The sequence below is a fragment of the Mauremys reevesii genome, linkage group 11 (assembly GCF_016161935.1).
Source record: "Mauremys reevesii isolate NIE-2019 linkage group 11, ASM1616193v1, whole genome shotgun sequence".
Taxonomy (NCBI): domain Eukaryota; kingdom Metazoa; phylum Chordata; order Testudines; family Geoemydidae; genus Mauremys; species Mauremys reevesii.
This window is the reverse complement of record NC_052633.1, coordinates 23,588,379-23,596,384: the sequence shown is the minus strand read 5'-3', so window position 1 is coordinate 23,596,384 and position 8,006 is coordinate 23,588,379. Positions and strand designations below refer to the sequence as shown.

The window sequence follows — 8,006 nt, the reverse complement described above, 5'->3', positions numbered from 1 at the left end:
TGAAAAAAGGACCTTTTTTGATTGGCTGGCAATCAAAGATTTTCTATATTTGTTAAATCCATGACTAAATATTCCAAGAGAGATCCATGGCTTCATGTCTCAAATTGAGAGAGAGACGACTAATGATAGCTGTCATAACTACAAAACAGAAGGCTCTCCCTTACTTGATAATTCTTGCTTTGTTGAAAATATATTGATTGCCTAGGAATGATAGAATAGGGTACACTGCAGTAGTTTTACATTCAGCTGTGAAATTATCAGTAGGGGTTAGGTTTCTCCTATACTTACAATAACCCCAGGCATGAAGACTTAAAGCATAGAGCACAGGTTTTCAAACTGTGGTCCGCGAGCTCCATTCAGATGGTCCATGGACAGTTCCCTTTAAGGTGGGTGGTTGCACACAAGAGAATGAAGGGCCACCCACCTAATTAGTGGAGCCATGCAGGTGTGGCTCCACTAATTAGAGAACAAAATTTGTATTTGTAGAACAAAAAAATCAATTATTATTAAGGTTTTATAATTTTATATTTTATATATATATATATATATATATATATATATATATATATATATAGCGCTTTTATCCAAAGTGCTTTACAATAGTTAGCCAACGGTAAAAACAATATTTGGAAAGATTATTAAGTGGTCCGCTGAGACTTTCAGCAATTTTCAAGTGGTCCACGAAAAAAAAAAAAGTTTGAGAACCACTGGCATAAAGTCTTTTCAAGTACATATTACTGCTACCTCATCAAAGAATGCAAGCTTCAACTGGTCTTGTTTTCTCCTCTTTCTTCTAATCAGCTGAAATTGTAAACTGGGATTTGAAAATGAAGTGTTTCAGCAAAATATGAATCCAAGCACTTAAAGGGTCAAATATGCTCAAAGGCTGATAGTTTAGTAAGCAGTGTTATTGCTTCTCAGTCACACCCACCACATGCTGGCAGACCTCCTCAAATGTATTGCCATTTATTAGTATCTCAACACAGGATCTGCACTGCCGCTGAAGGGGGAGTATCTGACATTAGAAATCCTATAGCATCTAACGAGGAAAAGAGATTTATTAAACTCTGTGTGTCATCTTTTTTGCTACTCTGCCCCAGGAAAAGGATAAACTCCCTAAAATATACCTCCTCAGAAGCAACTTGTATAAAATACCAACAAATGATAAGAGTTAAAAACAGAATCTTCTAAAGACATTACAGAATTACCAAATCTGAGGCTAGCCTGATAGTAACAGTACTGTGAATGGCCATGTGCAGATACATGCTCATTTTCTGGCCTCAGTTTCTCTGGCCTGCAGCATCCAAACTGTTGAAAAGTATGAATGGGGAAAGGCTTTCCATCACTCAAGAGCAACTTCCCTGGCCAAGTAAGAAGCCACATCAACAGGCTCAGAAGTCGTCTTGTTGAGTCCTCCTTGGCCAGAAAGTTAGTGCCCATGTTACTAGGTCTCTCTGATAGCGTTACATTATGATCATTGTGATTACTTGATCAATCAGAATGGATCCTTCATATTGTTTCACAAAACTCATAATGCAAATGTGGTTTTTTTTAAGAAGGTTCTGAAGTGAAGGTCCTTCCTATGAGGTTCTTCTAACTCACCTAGTTTGAGAATGCCCACAATCTTTAGTTAATAAACATGGAAGCCAGTCATCAGGCTTTGAAGTGTGCACTCTGTAAGTGAGATGTTGTGGTGCTTAGTCTTACAGTTCTTTTCTTAAACACCACCAATGAAGAACAGCAGGAACACCTCTTACAACAGCTACGGAGGCAGCCCCTCCTTGATTATCAGAACCAGGGGTGGCTCTAGGCATTTTGCCGCCCCAAGCACGGGGGACCAGCGGACCCTCCGCAGGCAAGCCGCTGAAGGCAGCCTGCCTGCCGTGCTTGGGGCGGCAAAATGCCTAGAGCCGCCCCTGCCTGGAGCCGCCCCTGATCAGAGCAACACTTAAATGGAACCAACTGTTATCTGAAACAGGGTCACACATTCTCACCTTAAGTCAGGGAACCCATGATTCTGTTTGAATAATAGGAAAGTCTGGATTAGTGTGGAATGACTAATCAAGGTTGCACTCTGTTATCTCTGAATTCACATAATTAACAAATGCATTGCTGCTGAAACATTATTTATAAAGATGGCTCTGGCTCCCAGTGCCTAAACTTGCAGATAATGAAACACAGAGACAAGACAATTACAGGCTTATAATATGCATCAGCTAAACTGAGTGCAAATTTAGAGAACTATTTTGTCCCTTTGAAAAAAAATAAATTCTAAAAATCATACTCCAGCACTGAACCTTCATGGAGGACTATTCACATTGTGAAAAAGAAAAATATGCTGCCCATAGCTGTTTAACTACTTAAAAAGTTAGTATAAATCAATTCCTTTACTTTAGTAGGTTTAAAAAGAGTTTGTGATATACAGCGTAGAGAAAAAGTGATCTCAAATACATTCAGTCGCTGAATGGCTTTATTTGCGAAAAATGTTTATCTTTATTATCATTCATTACTTTAGAATGGTCTTGCAATCTAAAGCTCTTCAATAACATTCATGCGGCACAGCCTGGAAAAGATCGATCATGGTGCTAGCAACATTGTCCATGCTTTAATCTATTACCTTCCTTTGGAATTTACCTCTTAATCTCTTTTTCTGGAATTTGTTTTACTTTATGTGAAGCTTTCTGATTTCTTATGGCTTGTTTTGTAGCTTTATTTTTTTAAATAACTGTTCGTGTTCTTTAGACAATTTAATCTTACATCTAATTCTTACATCCTACATTTAATCTTAACAATTACATTTTTCAAAACTTTAGGCCACTCAGCATTTTAGGTGAATTTCAATAAATTATTGTGCATTGAAGGCTACATACATTCCACATCTATTTATCGAGAGAGCGGTAAGGGGTGGCTTTGTGCTCTGATGTATTACAGAAGCTATTAAAGTGGATCTCAGGCTGGGGAAGGTTTCAAAGCTTCCTTCTAAGACAAGTTATTATTTCTGTCAGGTGTTCTCTAAAGTAAGTGTCAAAATTTTTTTTATATTTTTATATAAATATATAAAAAAACATAATTATTATTATTATTATTATAGTAAGTGTCACCCGATATGCAGAAACTGATGTGCAGCAAGTGTATTCTTTAACAAGTATATTTTTGTCTCAAGGTGAGTTTCACTGACCTGACATCAATTTCTCTAGTAAACATACTACAAAGAATGATCTGCCTCTCCTCCATTTTACTCAAGTTTGAACATTTTCACTACATATTTTCTTTTTTACTAGAATGTTAGTTGAATTGCTTGTTTTCATTATTGGGCAGTGATGCAAATCACCAGGACTTAATTTTGCACCAATCACCAGTGGACTTCTAGGCTGAGATTTTCAATGAAATGCTGGGGATTTAACATCCATTACTTTTATAGCACTGCTTTGAAAATATCAATCCTATTTCTTATTGTGATGCTCGTAGGTGCCCTCAGATTTTGATTAAACACAAAGAATTCTAACAACTGAAACAAAGAATATTTGTTGTAAATTTCATTGATTCCTTGTTGTTTCAGTTGTTAGAATTCTTTGTGTTTAATCAAAATCTATATTAGCTTTACATGGTCGACAAGGCACACATTTCTGTCCCTACCTTCTCACGCTGACAGTTTTCATTTTGATACACTGTAAAAAGATGCATGGTTTTGCAATATTAAAGAGTTCTGTGGGCACCAATAAAAGAAGCATCACATAAGTCACTGGAGAATCTTGTGTGTGTACTTTAAGCAGTGAAACAACCTCACTTCTCTTCTACATCAGCAAAAAAAAAATGCTTAAAAACAATCAAAAGTGGTATCAACACACATTAAGGGGAGAAGGCAAATTTAATCCCGAGGCCTCACGCCTCTTAAAGTTTAGCAAGCAAATTAAAATCTTGTGAAATAAAGCATCCCCGGAAAGCAAGTCTCTAGATAAATTGTATTAAAGCAATTCATTTAAAATGCACTAAATGCAGTTCAGAGCCTTTTTCAACCTTCCCCTACTTCCAAACGTTAATGACTAAGTGTGATTTATACTCTGATAAAAGTCAGAGTATAAGCTGACTGTGAATGTTTCACAGGCTTTCCCGGAGGGAAACAATTTTAACACAGAACACAGATTTAATACAATCCTAAAGTTGCCTGTAAAGGATCCACACTTCACTGCATGTTCTAGCCTTACCTCACTACTGCAAAGGATCTCTGCTGATCCTAAACTGCATTCCTTCATATCAGACCCAATTAATGAACTGGAGAATCAGAAAATGAGACAGACATTCAATAGGAGGTAATCTGCATGATTCATCTTATTCATGCGTCAGTTCTGTTTTCCAATGATATGCAATAAGTTTTACAGAAGCTGCCTTCTGGAACCAGACAGTGCAGCTCAGTGTTGAAGATCTAACACTATACTATCAGCATTGTGTAATCATCACTTCAAAAAGGTGCTTCTGCATTTTCTCTCTTCCTTCTGTCATTATAAGGAAGGGATTTAAGAAGGATGTTCTCAAACTCCTAAGGAGTTTCCACCAGTTACACACAATTGACTGTCCTCCTTTAATCAAGGGCTTATCTAGGTTCAAACATCCTAAGTCAAAATATATAAAGTATTACGTCCTTCAAACTAAGCTATTTGTGGCCACTCCCCTCTAAAGGGTACAGGATGCAATAGCTCCATCCTCCCTCAGCTTCCTTCCTTTAGTTTTCCATGGGAGAATTCCAAAGAGCGAGTTACATCCCACATGTAGTTAACCAGACTGATATAAACAGGAGGACTTTAAAATCCCAGAAATGACAGCACACCAGTCACAACAAAGAACAGTGGGGAGCTCACTGGGAAAGCTGGCGTTTGTTTTCCCAGTATTTCACCACACTGTATGATTTCCCTGCAAAGCCATTTATTTTAAAGCAATTCAGGTTGCTCTGTGTCAATCTGCTGGTGCAAAGATGCCATAAAGCTGTTGTAGCCAGCCACTGGAGGAGTCCTCAGCACAAAAGGATCAATGGGTGGCCAAGAGCTGCTTCTACTAGGCCACCCCTTCCTCGAAGGCAACATAGGCGGCAGGGGCAGAGAAAGGCAGCATGGTTAGGGGTCCCTTATACCAGCTGATCTGACTGCTAGAATCCCTACTTGTGGCCCCTGGCATAAGGCTTCTCTAATTTATGCCACGGACCATATCTGTGCCAGCATGGCCCCAGGATCAGGGGAGCACAAAAGGTGGTTTAAGGCCAGTTTTGCACTATGTTCCCCTTCCTAAATGTCACAGAGTTCTTCAGTCATGCTCAGGATCTGGTCCACAAGTTCCTCACCAAGCCCTGTCTTACCGTATGTTTGTAAAGCATTGCATAGGTTTATAGTGCTAAAAAATTGTTATTTTTTTATAATAATTAGGTAATTAATATTGACCAAAACTGGACCCAAAACCCCACAACTGCCCACAGAAGTCTTCGTTCATACTCGAGAGAACTTTCAGTAAAGCACTTCCAATCAATCAGGTGAGATGAATTTGCTGCAAACAGACTTGGTAACTTCTGTATTATTTCCATAGTGCCATCAGTGCACATGACTTTTTACGAACAATCAGAGATGCAATCCCTGCCTCAAAGAACAGTGATAGGAAAAACCTGAGAAAGATATGATAAGGGAGATTTAAAATACAGTATAGCAGAAGACTGAGGGGCCAGATGCTGCTCCCACTGAAGTCAATGGCAAATCTCACACTGAATTCTATGGTCAGCATCAGGCCTTAAGGGATGAACAGTGCAACTCTTATCTGTGTAAACAGTTCAGCCTGATGTGAGCAGTTCCACAGTGACTCAGTTGGATTTTCAGGATCAGTCCCAGGCACTTATTGGAAGACTGACTTTAAACTGAAATAGTCAAGATAATAGCTACAATTAATTTACCTATCCTGGAAACAGAGAAAACTATATTGTAACTTCAAAGCACACATGTGCTCTCTAGAAACACAGCAGGTGCTTTCACAGGTTGTGAGAAATACACATGCATGAGGGTTTAATTATTTTCAAATCAAGCCCCATTAATGTTTTAAGAAGAGCCAGATTCTTGATCTATTTAAAAAGACTGCCTTGCAAATTTACTTATGCTACTGGGGATTCTAAAATTTCAATTAATAAAGACACAGCAGTTAAGTCTACAGGTGGTGTGCAGAAAGAGACAAATATAACAGATAATAGACTCACTTAAAATCTTACTACTTTACAGGGGAGAGAAGTAGCCATCCTGGTTCCTGCCCCATAAGACACTTTGACAATATGTGATACACAGAGGGATATGGTGCAGTTGTGCGTCACCACGTGATGGGGAGGAAAGCATTTAACAGCCTGCCATGAGGCTATAGGTCAAAGTTCTGGACTCTAACATATGGGCCAGGTACTGGCCTTCTGCAAAATAGTAATGCAGTCCCTCTACAAGGAGACACAAGTAATGAGTATGCTCAGATTTATACACCCACAATCAGATTTAATGTTGCCATCCATCTCTTTCAGCCTTGCGGAGTGTGTATTTGCTCCTAAAAAACTCCAGCTTTCATATGCTGGCAATGTGTTTTTCTGCTTAATTGCAAAGGAAAATATATTTACAGCCTTTTCCATGGCAAAAAAAAAAAAAAAAAAAAAAAAAAAGGGATCCCACTTATACAGGAAGCCAAACTGAGGTCATCTCTGACCAATGTTCTCCACAGGGAACATACTAGAGGACAACACCATTTGAATGACAGCCAAAGTTATTTGTGCTTATTATACTGTGTTTGTTTACATATTAGGAAGGAGGATTAGCACTTTTTAGCCTACTCTTTCGATCCACAGGATGTTCAGGAATGAACTGCATACTTCTCCAATTCATAGACTCTAAGGCCAGAAGGAACCATTCAATCGCATAGCCTAACCTCATGTATATCACTGGCCATTAAATATCATCCAGAGACCCCTACATTGAGCCCAATTACTTTAGTTGAACTAAAGCATTTTAATCCTCAGGAGCATAAACTGTTGTGTGCCCAAGGCAGAGAACAGGAGAGATAGAGGTACCACCAATGCCCATAGCTCTGACAATGGCAGGGAACTGATTAGGTGGAATATGCCCAGATGATCCCAGCAGGTGATCCATGCTTTTCAGACGAAGGCAAACAAACAAAAACAACAAAACCAAAAGTACCTTCCTGATCCTAAGGATGTAGAGATATTAAAGAAGGTACTAACAGTGATTCCCACAAGTGACAGTGACCCCCGCAGTTTCACCAAGTACAAAAATCTTTTAGTTCTTCTGTTAAAACTTGTAAGCTAATGTCTGCAGAAACCATTGATTGTATCTGTCCTGTGAAAGATACTCTATTACTATGTAAAACTTACAAACAAGTTAATTGACTTTGTTCTTGAAGTAAACACTATGCTAGCCTTAAGCTGTAATTGATACAATGTAAACAAACAGACCCCCACCCTCTGTGATTTACGGGGCCGTGAGTCTCATAGGAATTAACACACACTCCGAAAGTGGTGGAGACAGTAAATTAAAATATGGTTAAGATATGGAATGTATGTTGATGAATGCTTGATGTGCAGGAATGGTTAGGGAGGTGCCAGCCTAGAAAGGATCCATCCGCCGAAGAATGTGTCAAGTGGACCACCAGACAAACCCCGGAGGGTAAACTGGGATCCACCCCAAACACCTGGAAGGAATGTGCCACTTTAAACAGTGTGGAGCCACCAGGAATGTGCCATCTGCTAATTGAGTCAACAACAGCAGGATGAAACCGCTCTCATAGACTAACATAGGAATTAATTCCTATAAGAATGAACTCCAAAAACTGAGGACTTTGAGTCTCTGGTTCTGCTGCCAACCTCCAGGAGCATCAGGTGCATCTGACACAGACTCGGCTCCATCCTCACGACCAAGATACCTAGCCAGTAACTTGGCATGAGCAACTTCTAGGCTGGTAATTATAACACCTATACAGAACCTGAA

At 39.1% G+C, this 8,006-nt stretch overlaps 1 protein-coding gene across 8 annotated transcripts in view; it reads right to left on the bottom strand.

Annotated features, from left to right (window-relative positions):
- HECW2 (HECT, C2 and WW domain containing E3 ubiquitin protein ligase 2) overlaps positions 1-8,006 on the bottom strand; it is a 246,969-nt gene that overhangs the window by 121,767 nt on the left and 117,196 nt on the right. Inside the window, exon 1 of one of the 8 annotated variants that reach the window (XM_039493854.1) lies at positions 4,206-4,424. The exons of the other annotated variants lie outside the window; for them this stretch is intronic. The gene's annotated coding sequence lies outside the window, so the exon portion shown is untranslated. Of the gene's footprint in view, positions 1-4,205; positions 4,425-8,006 lie in introns of those variants that run through there. 8 annotated transcript variants of the gene reach the window in all.